Raw genomic sequence first — 12,820 nt, forward strand, 5'->3', positions numbered from 1 at the left:
CCACCCCAGTAGCTGCAGTGAGCCCTGCAAACTGTCATCTCCTCTGAGTGCTCAGTCTCCGCTGGTCATCTTCTCAACCCTTCTGTGCTCTCAACTATGCCAGAAGGTGCCCCCAAGTAGTTACAACACTGATCATCGACCAAGTACTGGTCCCCAGGACCTCACCTGTGTCCCCAGTGCCTAAACTACCATCTGGCACACTGAAGATGAGACAAAGAGGTTGAACAATTTCCAAAGACCACACAGAAAATCAGTAGCAGAGGTGTTCTACAAATCTCACATTTAAAACCCTGTTCTTGGTGCCTTCAAACAAAGGGTAATGGGAAGGCTGTGGTGTTGCTTGAGGTAAAATCTGGGGGGCATTCCAACCCTGAGATACTATAAAAAAGGAATTCACTATTGCAATGGGAGCTCAGCATCCACTAAGGCAGTCCACTTGCCATTTCCCTTGGGCTTTAAAGTTCATTTTAATTATTAAAAAATTGGATTTACTCCCTGAATATGTGCCTTCAGAGAAAAGTTGGCACAGATATACAATGTGGTAGAGAAAAGATGTCCAAGAGAAATTATCCCAAACTAAAATCTTAAAATTGTTTGAGATTACCCAAAACTAAAACACCAATCACAATGCCTAGAAAAATTTGTCACACAGTAGGAATTAAATGTTTTCTGAACAAATGATTTAATAAATAAAATATCTCATTATGTGATGAATGCAAATGTTACATTTATTCTTAGCAAAACCCCTAAATTAAATATTGGAACCATATAATGTTGAGAGAAAATTACTTAAATAATATTATTTGAGTGATGTGTTATCTCAATGAAAGTTCCTCTGTGTAAAAATCCTTCATTGTCTCAATTCCCCAACAAGCTCACACTAATCTAATCTATACTTAATGTTAAATATTTCATACAAAGTACTACAAAGTAGTGGAGGAGGTATTATTTGTCCTCAAGTAAGATTTTGCCCAAAGTTGACCCCTGGGTTAGAATTGACAGCCTCCTTTTTAATGTACTCATTGTCCCTGCTACATTCTACCATTATTCTTAATCAAATGCTGAACTTATCAGTCATTAATGTATATTGTGTAGCTTGTGAAAGCTACCCACAAAAAAAATTCTTGTATAAGTTTTATGCTCTGATCCTTGTTGAAAAGTCTTGAAAAATATGTTTCATTGAAGTCATTCTAAAATCCTGTCATAAGTAGTCAGTTTATACATAATAAATCCACAAATGAATTGGATCATTGGCTTTTTAATCCCAAACCCAATGGATTAAAAGAGATGACAAGGACAGTAATAAAATGTGGGATCAGGGGAACTGTATGAACCTTAGGTTAATTGATTTATTTCCCTTTATACTGATTGTTTTAATAACTGAATTAAGTGAGAATGGGAAACTGTCAGTGTTACATAGCTATGGTCTGAATGTGTGAGCTTGTGAATGAGCAAACGAATACAAAGGAGAAGATAGTCCAACTATTGCCAGAAGTCCTAGTAAGAATCTGGATTGTCAAGATTTCACAACAAGCATTGTGGGAATAGCTGCATAACTCCATAATTTGTTTAAAAGTCATTGTTTTATACTTGAAATGGGTAAATATTGGTAGGTAGGTACATTTTTATGTTAACAAAGTGGCTTAAAAAAAAAAAAAAAAGGAAGATTCCAAGTAGGCTTAACATGGGAGAAAAGCAAACTCTGCTGTTGGGCTTGGTTTTAATCTTCTCTGTATTCTATTTTATATTATGTCTTACAAATTAAAATTGTATTCTGATAAAATTTAGTTGATCACTTTCATGTGCCTGATAGTTGATAGGTCCTTTCATATCCATCTCTTTATATAGATTCAGAACAAAATCTGAAACTTGAGATAATGGAACTGCAGAATTATTCCTTGGTGTCAGAATTTGTGTTGTATGGACTCTGCACTTCACAGCATCTCCAACATTTTTTCTTTATATTTTTCTCTGGGATCTATGTGGTCACTGTGCTGGGTAACCTCATTATTGTGGTCACTGTAATTTCTGACCCCCACTTGCACTCTTCCCCTATGTACTTCCTGCTGGGAAATCTATCCTTCTTGGACATATGGCTAGCCTCATTTGCCACCCCCAAGATGATCAGGGACTTTCTTAGTGATCAAAAGCTCAACTCCTTTGGAGTATGTATGGCTCAGATCTTCTTCTCGCACTTTATTGGTGGGGCTGAGATGGTACTTCTGGTTTCCATGGCCTATGACAGATATGTGGCTATATGCATTCCTTTGTATTACATGACTATGATGAGCTGGCAGACCTACATGGATCTGGTGTTCATTTCATGGATCATTGGATTTGTGCACTCCATCAGCCAAGTAGCCTTTACTGTGAGTTTACCTTACTGTGGCCCCAGTGAGGTGGACAGCTTCTTTTGTGACCTTCCTCTTGTGATCAAGCTTGCCTGCATGGACACTTATGTCTTGGATATACTCATGATCTCAGACAGTGGGGTTGCTCTCTATGAGCTGTTTTGTGCTCCTCTTGGTCTCCTACACTGTTATCATCATCACTGTCCAACAGCATGCTGCTGGTGGGGTATCCAAAGCACTCTCTACTTGCTCTGCACATATCATGGTAATCATGCTCTCTATTCTTTGGGCCCTGCATTTTCATTTGTGTGTGGCCTTTCAGTTGGTTCTTTGTGGACAAGCTCCTGTCTGTGTTTTACACCATTTTTACTCCACTCTTGAACCCCCTTATCTACACATTGAGAAATAAAGAGATGAAAACAGCTATGAAGAAGCTGTGAACCAACATGTGACTTCTCACTGAATTCCAGCTTTCCATAGAGCTACATGTTCTTACTCAATCAGGGAAAAGCATTTCTTTAATATGATTCCGCTCAAATATTTCAATCTGATGGTTAATTGATAGAATTTGTATTGAATTATATTACAGAGAAATAGTTGTTGAATTCAACAAAAATCATATGTATAATTTTATTCTATATAATTGTATATTGCTAATAAGATTTTATAATATCACTTTCAAATATCACATATTTATAAGATTTATATAGTACATTGATTATATAATTTTATTATATAACTTTATATTATAAACATAATATATAACTATAATGTAATTATATTATAACATTAGTATGATCATAATATAACTATATAATATAATATAAATCTATATACACACACATACATGTACATACACATTCAACCCCACACATCTCTTTTGTAAAACACTTGGCTATTTTCTTTCTCTCTTTGTTAAATCAGATTTCTCTTACTAGTTTACTTTGTCTAAAATATTTATATAAAAATGAATTTTATTTTCCTAATTGTAGTCCAATACAGCAAGAGCTTTCAGTTCAGAGGCATTCAAGACACGAGACATTCAGCATAAGGAAACTAACCCAAGAATAAAATGCTCTATGAATCGTACATTCTTATGGTTTATTGATATGATTTGTATTATATTGCAGAGAAATGGTTGTTGATTTCAACAAAAATCATATATATCATATTCTATGTAATTTCATATTTAAATAAAATTTTATATTCTAATATAACTTTATAATATTACTACTTTACAATGTAGGATTTATATATGAATTATTATAATTTCATTACATAATTAATTTTATATTATATATAACTTATAACTGCACTATAATATAATATTAGCATAAACATGTAATATAACAATAACGAACTCTATTTATACACACATCCACATAAATACACATTCAACCCCACAAATGCGCTTTGGAATGCACTTAGTAATTTTCTTTTCTTTTTTTTAAACCATATTTCTCTTATAGTTCATTTTGTCTAAAATATTTATATAAAGTGAATTTTAATTCCTCACTCATAGTCCAATAGAGTAAGAGCTGTCAGTTCAGAGGCATTCAGGACATGAGACATTTAGCACAAGCAAGTTAGCCTGAGTATAAATAGCCCTATGAATCTTTCTCCTGTTTTTGAAAGCCTGAGGGGAGGAAAGAGCACTATTTTGATATCCTATTGATTTAAAAAGTATAATTCTTCTTATGAATGTGTATTACGCTTAATCTTTTTATTGAAAAAGTGAATGCCAGTGAAATTCGATAACAGAAGTTAATTTTCACATGGGAAAATCAGCATTTTATGGCTCAGTATTTCATGGTGTAAATTAAGGTATTGTGTTACTATTTAATATGCATTGGATTAGAAAATTAATAACTTTTTACCCACAGATTTTAAATAAACACGACATCTACACTATATCTTACTGAGTTGATTCTATACTTTGGGGAGTCATTTATGTGTTTGAATGCCCCAGATTCAGATCTCATGCTGAGTTTTCAAATGTTTTTGAATCCTGAAAAGAGAATCATAAGCAAGAGGTAAATTTTATATTAACTAAATTAATGGTCAGAAAGCAATTCTCTTGTATGTTGATTCTGAAACATCAAAGGAGAGAATTGGATAATGATAGAGTTATTTGAGTAACTGGATGAATCTTCCATTAATTTTAGACAATGTTTTCAGTCAGAAGAAGCATGCTCCTGGGTACTTATGTCTTTTCTCATGACTATAGTCTCACATATTTACATAAATGTTAAAGAGCAGACTAAAAACAACTGCCTTAGGAAAAATTTCTCAACAGACAGTGTCCTTGCTTGCTACTGCAAAAATACTGTGTTTTGATTTTATAGACTTTGGACATAGTCAGATTTTATGATCAATTACTCCATATATATGAACATTGTATGTATGAACATTTTAAAGAGCTTAAAAGTTCCAAAGAGATATATGCATTCCTGTGTTCACTGCAACATTATTTACAATAGCCAAGATATGAAAGCCACCTAAGTGTCCAAGGATAGATGAATGGATAAAGTTGAAGAAGTGGTGTGTGTGTGTGTTTATATATAATGGAATATTTTTCAGCCATTAAAAATAACAAAATGTTACATTAGAACAAAATGGATGGACCTAGAGGGTGTTATAATAAGTGAAATAATTCAGAGAAAGACAAACGCCATATGAGTTCACTTATATGTATGTAGAATCAAAAAACAAAAGAAACAAAAGAGAAACAGACTTAATAGATACAAAGTGGGGGATGGACAAAATAGGTGAAGGGAATTAAGAGATACAAACTTCCAGTTATGAATAAGTCTCAGGTATGTGATGTACAGCATAGGGATTATAGTCAGTAATATCACAATAACTTTGTATGTTGACAGCAACTAGACTTCCTGTAGGGATCCTTTCATAATGTATACAAATATTGAATCACAGTGATGTACACTTGAAACTAATAGGATATTGTATACCAATTAGATTTCAATGAAAATAAAGAGTGGATACAAAAATAGCTTTCAGGAAGATGACACCTTACTCCTCTCTTAAATTGTTGAAGAGAGCAAAAGAAGGCCTAAAATCTGAAGGATAAAGTTATATTTATAAACCTGCTAGAATACATTGAAATAAAAAAAGGAGGAAAAATATGTCGTGTCTTCTAGGTTAAATCTTTTTATAAGTAAACAGCATTTCTATAGGACTCTATTTCATTTTTTCCTCTTAATGGTTTTATTGCAAAATTTTGCAGGGACACTTGAGTTTCCCTTTGAAGAAATGGGACAAAAAGTGTTGGTTGCCCTGACTCCTCTCCCCGCCCTCCAGCCAAATAAGTTTCAGCTGTTCGGGCATTTCTGTTGCCTCTAAAATCAAAAGAAACAGCAGCAAGCAAGTGTTACCGCGCGGAGTAGGACCCAGAAACCTGTGAGGCGGGGCATTCCCAGGTGTGCTGAGAATGCGAGGGCTCCAGGCCTTGGTGGAGCCTCAAGTGGGCGGAGCGCAGGCGCAGTGGGGAGTTGGGCCAGGGCCCCGGGCGCCGTCAGGAGGGCTGCAGACAGTGTGGTCAGGACGTGGTGCCCCCTGGTTTGCCTTCTTTCGGACCTCTGTGCTTGCACGTCTATGGCACCACCTGGCTGGGCGGCCGGTGATGTCCAGGGGGTCTCCGGGCAGGATTGGCCGCTGGTCGAACACACACTGGGGGGAAGCCTGGCTGCCTCCGTGAGACCTCAGGTGGGCGTGGACGCCTTGAGGGCAGGTGGGCCTTCCTGACAACGTGGGGGTGCTGGCCAGCGGGGACTCCTCCGAGGCATGGCCTGCTTCCTGTTGAGGATCCTTAGATGTCAGCAGCCACTTTTTGGGGACCCTGGATCTCGGCCAGGTAGGTGGACCGTCAGCACGCAGGTGTAGAGGCGGTGCCGGGCCGTGGAGAAGAAGCGGGTGGCGTCCACGGGCGGGTTCTTGCTGTGGAAGAGCGTGCCCCGCGTGTTCTCCTCATGCAGTGTCCCCTCTTTGATGTTCCTGCCGGGCACGTTCTTGATGGGTCCCACATAACGGCTCCCCGTAAGGATTGTTCTCTGGGTCGGCCTCTGGTACAGCCCTCCTTCCTCCTGGTCATGTAGTTGGGGCCTGTATTGTGATGATGATTTCACAGTATATACACACGGAATTATTACATTGTACACCTCAACTTTGACCCAACCTCAGGCAGCTTTCTGTCAGGGACATGGCAGTGATTTCTTAGTTGTGTGGGGCAGACAGCAGCTGTGGTCAGTCTGGTCCCAAAAATGAGGGGAAAATAAGTTGTTGGGGTTGTCCCAGTGAGGGGGTGATTAGTACTCTTTTACACGTAGTCCTGGTTAAAATGCCAAAATTGAGGGCTTTCCAGAGAGTTCATGAGAATGAGACGCAGAGAAGGGACTAGTCTTGGACTGTCTTCCACTTGAATTGAGACAGTGTTCTTTTGGGACAAGAATCACATCACAGACATTTCAGCTTCTGCAGTGCTTCTATAATGCCTGTAATGGGGGGGGGGGGGGAAGAACTTAAAAGGAAATCTGCTTTAGGATTAATTTCCTTGGTTTTTATTGGTATAATACTGATTATTGACTTTGTAGACATTACACATAGCCATTTTTTTTTTACCTCAAGGTATATTTAATACTATTCACACATTTATTTATGCAATTAAATGTTTGTCAAGCATCTGCTGTGTTTCAGATTCCATGAATGGAGCTAGGGGTGGATATAGAGCATTTAGGAACACACATTCCCAGTTTAGTGGAATTAAAGCAAATATATAGTCACAAAATATGCTGTCAGGTGAGAGCTATGATAGAGATAAACATGATGTCTGAGAGTATAGGAGAGGGAAACTTAATCCAGTCCTGATGATTAGCAAAGGCTTCCCTTATTACCTCAATTTTTCTCTGCTTCCTGAGGACCCTGTATTTTGTCCGGTTACTATGCACACATACACACACACGCACAGCATGTTTAGCACAGAACCAGTCCTAGAGTAAATGCTGAAATAGATGCTAGATCCCACAGGTGTTTATGACTTTTTAGAGGTATCCGTGGCTCTTGTCTCATCCCCAATCTCTGCTCAGCTCTCCTCCTTGCTTTGGTCAGATCCATGAAGATGGATATGGACCCTGCACCCTCGCTTTGGGCACAGAAATCCCTGGAGTTGAGGTGTCTGGACTGGGTAAGGATGGCTGCTTGCCATGTTAGTGAAACTTGAGTGAGTAAAGTCACCAGTTTTCCCCAAACTGTGGAGTTTTTCAGGGAACTTATTGTCAGTGCACAGAGACCCATACATTTATTTTTTACACATTTTTATTTAAATTCCACTTAATGTACAGTGTAATATTACTTTCAGGTGTGCAATATAGTGATTCAACACTTTCGTACAACACTGGGTGCTCATTACAAGTGCACTCCTTAATCCCCATCACCTATTTTACCCATCAACCCACCCACCCTCCCTCTGGTAACAGTTCTCTCTAGTTAAGAGTCTGTTTCTTGGTGTCTCTCTCTCTTCCCTTCGTTTGTTTCTTAAATTATACCATAGATTTTAATAAAAGGAACTTCTTTCAATTTTGAGCAAGTCTTTATGAAACTCACTTTCCTATTTTGAAATAAGATATGTAAACCACAGAATACAGTATTTTTCAAAAGTAATGTGAAGATTGCCCACATTGAAATCACCTGGGATGCTTTTAAAAATGCAAATAATCTGGATGCATCCTTGCTTTGCTGAATTAGAAATCTGGGAATGAATCCCAGAAACGTGCTTTTTACTACAAACTGCTTCAGGTAATTCTAATTCACAGTCATGACTGAGAACCCCTGGATAATTGTCGACATTATCCATCTATAAGAGTAGTTGCTATTAAAGGATGGTTAGAATAATTTGCTCATGTGAGAAGTCTCTGTTAATGGGCCATGATGTATTCTCAGAAATACATCACTAGGATATATATTCTAAAACTGTGACCTCATAAAATATGTTGTTTATGGACAAAAGAGTAGGTCACTGAGAAGTTGCTGTGAAGTTCAAGGCATCTTAAATATTTTTTCTTTACCTGCAGTCATTCAGAAATCAGATGCGTTCTCTTCTAATTTTCTGTGCAATATCAATGTTTTTCTTTAAAATAATTAAATAGCTTTTAAATCAAATTATTTTGTGTAATGAAGCTTTTAATATAAGTAACTTATTTGTTTTAAAATATCACTTATTGTCAAGTTAGCTAACATACAGTGTATACAGTGTGCTCTTGGTTTTGGGGTAGATTCCCATGTTTCATCGCTTATACAACATCCGGTGCTTATCCCAATAAGTGCCCTCCTCAATGCCTGTCACCCATTTTCCCCTCCCTTCTTCCCTACCCCCAGTCAACCCTCAGTTTGTTCTTTTGTTCTTAACAAACCCTCAGTTCTTTATGTTCTTTATGTATCTTATGGTTTGCCTCCCTCTCTGTTTTAAACTATTTTTCCCCTTCCTTTATCCCATGGTCTTCTGTTAAGTTTTTCAAGTTCCCCATATGAGTGAAATTATCTTTCTCTGACTGACTTATTTCACTTAATAACCACCCCCCCCCCCCGCGCCCGTTCCATCCACATTGTTGCAAATGTAGTTGTTGCCATGTTGCCAACTAGTATTCCATTTTATATATAAAGCACATCTTCTTTATACATTCATCAGTTGATGGACATTGGACATCTTTCCATAATTTGGCTATGCTTGAAAGTGCTGCTATTAACATTCGGTACAGGTGCCCCTGTGAATCAGCACTCTTGTATCCTTTAGATAAATTCATAGTAGCGCTATTGCTGGGTCATACATAGGTTAGTTCTATTTTTAATTTTGTGAGGAACCTCCACACTGTTTTCCAGAACAGCTGCACCAGTTTGCATTCCCACCAATAGGGCAAGGGGGTTCCTATTTCTCCACATCCTGGCCAACATCTGTCGTTTTCTGAGTTGTTCATTTTAGCCACTCTGACCAGTGTGGGGTGGTATCTCTGTGAGGTGGTATCTCAGTGTGGTTTTGATTTGTATTTCTCTGATGATGAATGACGTTGAGCATCTTTTCATGTGTCTGTTTGCCATCTGGATGTCTTCTTTGGAAAAGTGTCTATTCATGTCTTCTGCCTGTTTCTCCCTAGCTTATTTGTTTTTCGAGTGTTGAATTTGGTGAGTTCTTAATAGATTTTGGATACTAACCCTTTATCCACTCTGTCATTTGCAAATATCTTTTCCCATTATGTCAGTTGCCTTTTAGTTTTGTTGATTGTTTTCTTTGCAGTGCAGAAGCTTTTATCTTGATGAGGTGCCAATAGTTCATTTTTGCTTTTGTTTCCCTTGTCTTTGGAGACTTGTTGAGCAAGAGGTTGCTGCAGCTGAGGTCAAATAGGTTTTTACCTGTTTTCTTCTCTAGGGTTTTGATGGTTTCCTGTCTCATATTTAGGTATTTCATGCATTTAAGTTTATTTTTGTGTATGATATACAAAAATGGTCCAGTTTCATTCTTCTGCATGTTGCTGTTAAATTCTCCCAGCACCATTTGCTGAAGTGGCTGTCTTTTTTTCCATTGGATACTCTTTTCCTGCTTTGTCAAAGATTAGTTGGCCGTACATTTGTGGGTCCAATTCTGGGTTCTCTATTCTATTCCATTGGTCTATGTGTCTGTTTTTGTGCCAATACCATGTCTTGATGATTACAGCTTTGTAGTAGAGGCTAAAGTCAGATTTTTATGCCTCCTGCTTTGGTTGTCCTTTTCAACATTACTTTGGCTACTCGGGGTCTTTTGTGGTTCATACAGGTTTTAGGATCATCTGGTTTAGCTTCGAGAAGGATGCCAGGGCAATTTTGATTGGGATTGAATTGAATGTGTAGATTGCTCTGGGTAGTATTGACATTTTAACAATATTTGTTCTTCCATTCCATAAGCATGGATTGTTTTTCCATATCTTTGTGTCTTCTTCAATTTCTTTTGTAAGTTTTCTATAGTTTTCAGCATACAGATCTTTTACATCTTTTGGTTAGGTTTATTCCTAGGTATTTTATGGTTCTTGATGCAATTGTAAATGGGACAGATTCTTTGATTTCTCTCTCTGTTGCTTCATTACTGGTGTGTAGAAATGCAACCGATCTCTGTATAGTGATTTTGTGTCCTGTGACTTTGCTGAATTCATGTATCAGTTCTAGCAGTCTTTCAGGTTTTCCATGTAGAGTATCATGATGTCTACCAAAAGTGAAAGTTTGACTACTTCGTTGTCATCTTGGATGCCTTTTATTTCATTTTGTTGTCTGATTGCTGAGTCCAGGACTTCCAACACTGTGTTAAACAACAGTAGTTCGTGTTTCTGATTTCAGTGCGGCTCTCAGTTTTGCCCTACTGAGGATGATATTAGCTGTGGGCTTTTCATATATGGCTTTTATGGTGTTAAGGTATGTTCCTTCTATCCCTACTTTCTTGAGGGTTTTTATTAAGACAGGATGCTGCATTTTGTAAAATGCCCTTTCTGCACCTGTTGAGAGGATCACATGGTTCTTATCCTTTTTCTATTAATGCAATGTGTCACATTGATTTGTGAATACAGAACAGGCCCTGCAGCCCAAGAATAAATCCCACTTGATCATGGTGAATAATTCTTTTCATTTACTGTTGAATTCAATTCAGTAGTATCTTGTTGAGAATTTTTGCATCCATGTTCATCAGGGATATTGGCCTGTAATTCTCCTTTTTTTGTGGTGTCTCTGTCTGGTTTGGGAATAAAGGTAATGCTGGCTTCATAGAATGAGTTTGAAAGTTTTCCTTGTCTTTCTGTTGTTTGTAACAGTTTGGGAAGAATAGTTATTAACTCTGCTTTAAATGTCTGTAGAATTCCCCTAGGAAGCCATCTGGCCCAGGACTCTTATTTGTTGGGAGATTTTTCATAACTGATTCAATTTTTTCACTGGTTATAGGTCTATTCAGATTTTCTGTTTCTTCCCATTTGAGTTTTGGTAGTATGTGGGTGTCTAGGAATTTGTCCATTTCCTCCAGGTTGTCCAGTTCGTTGGCATATGATTGTTCATAGTAGTCTCTAATAATTGTTTGTATTTCTGTGGTGTTGGTTTGATCTGTCCTTTTTCATTTATGATTTTATCTATTTGGGTCTTCTGTTTTATTTTTGAGAAGTCTGGCTAGGGGCCTATCAATTTTGCTTATTTTTTTGAAAAGCCAGCTCTTAGATTCATTTATCTATTCTACTGTTTTTGTTTTTGTTTTGTTTTGTTTAGATTCTATATTATTTATTTCTGCTCTAACATTGATTATTTCTTCTTCTAGCCTTGGGGTTTCTTTGCTGTTCTGCTTCTAGTTCCTTTAGGTGGGCTGTTAGATTTTGTATTTGGGACTTTTCTTGTTTCTTCAGATAGGCCTGGATTGCAGTGTGTTTTCCTCTTAGGACTGCCTTTGCTGCATTCCAAATGGTTTGCACTGTCATGTTTCCATTTTCGTTTGCTTCTTTGTATTTTTTAATTTCGTCTTTAATTGTCTGGTTGACCCATTCATTATTTAGTAGGATGTTCTTTAACCTCCATGCATTTGGAGGCCTTCCAAATTTTTTCTTATGGTTGATTTCAAGTTTCATAGCATTGTGATCTGAAAATATGCATGGTACGATCTCGCTTCTTTTATATTTATTGAGGGCTGTTTTTTGACCAGTATGTGATATATCTTGTAGAATGTTTCATGTGCACTTGAGAAGAATGTGTATATTCTCTTGCTTTTGAAAGGGAAGTTCTGAATATATCTGTCAAGTCCATCTGGTCCACTGTATCATTCAAGGCCATTGTTTCTTTATTGATTTTTCTGCCTAGATGATCTATCCATTGTTGTAAGTGGAGTGTTAAAGTCACCTGCAATTACCGTATTCTTATCAATAAGATTGCTTATGTTTGGATGAATTGATTTATATATTTGGGTGCTCTCAAATTGGGGACATAAACATTTATAATTGTTAGCTCTTTTGATGGATAGACCCTGTAATTATGTTATGATGCCATTCTTCATCTGTTACAGACTTTAGTTTAAAATCTAGTTTGTCTATATATGTATGGCTACTCCAGCTTTCTTTTGACTTCTGTAGCATGATAGATGATTCTTCATCCCTTCACTTTCAATCGGAAGGTGTCCTCAGGTCTAAAACGGGTCTTTTGTAGACAGTATATAGATGGATCTTATTTTTTAATCCATTTAATCCATTAACCCTGGAACAAAATTTTTAAAAATGGGGTTGGTGGTGGAAGAAGCCTTATCCCATATGAAGAGAAATGACAGCGGTGGGGAAAAGAATAAAGAAAAGAAAATTGACCAGCCAGAGAAACTATACAGCTTAATCCAGAGAGGGAAAATAAAGAATGAAATACAGAAGAGGTGTAAAAAGAATAGATTAAATATGTCTTCTTAAGCAAACTAACAACCAGAA

General features: G+C 37.2%; 1 pseudogene; it reads left to right on the forward strand.

The window, feature by feature from the left end:
* The first annotated feature begins 1,854 nt into the window (after positions 1–1,854).
* Positions 1,855–2,791, forward strand: LOC128316209 (olfactory receptor 4K14-like; annotated as a pseudogene).
* Positions 2,792–12,820: the final 10,029 nt, after the last annotated feature.

The sequence above is a fragment of the Acinonyx jubatus genome, chromosome B3 (genome assembly GCF_027475565.1).
Source record: "Acinonyx jubatus isolate Ajub_Pintada_27869175 chromosome B3, VMU_Ajub_asm_v1.0, whole genome shotgun sequence".
Classification (NCBI taxonomy): domain Eukaryota; kingdom Metazoa; phylum Chordata; class Mammalia; order Carnivora; family Felidae; genus Acinonyx; species Acinonyx jubatus.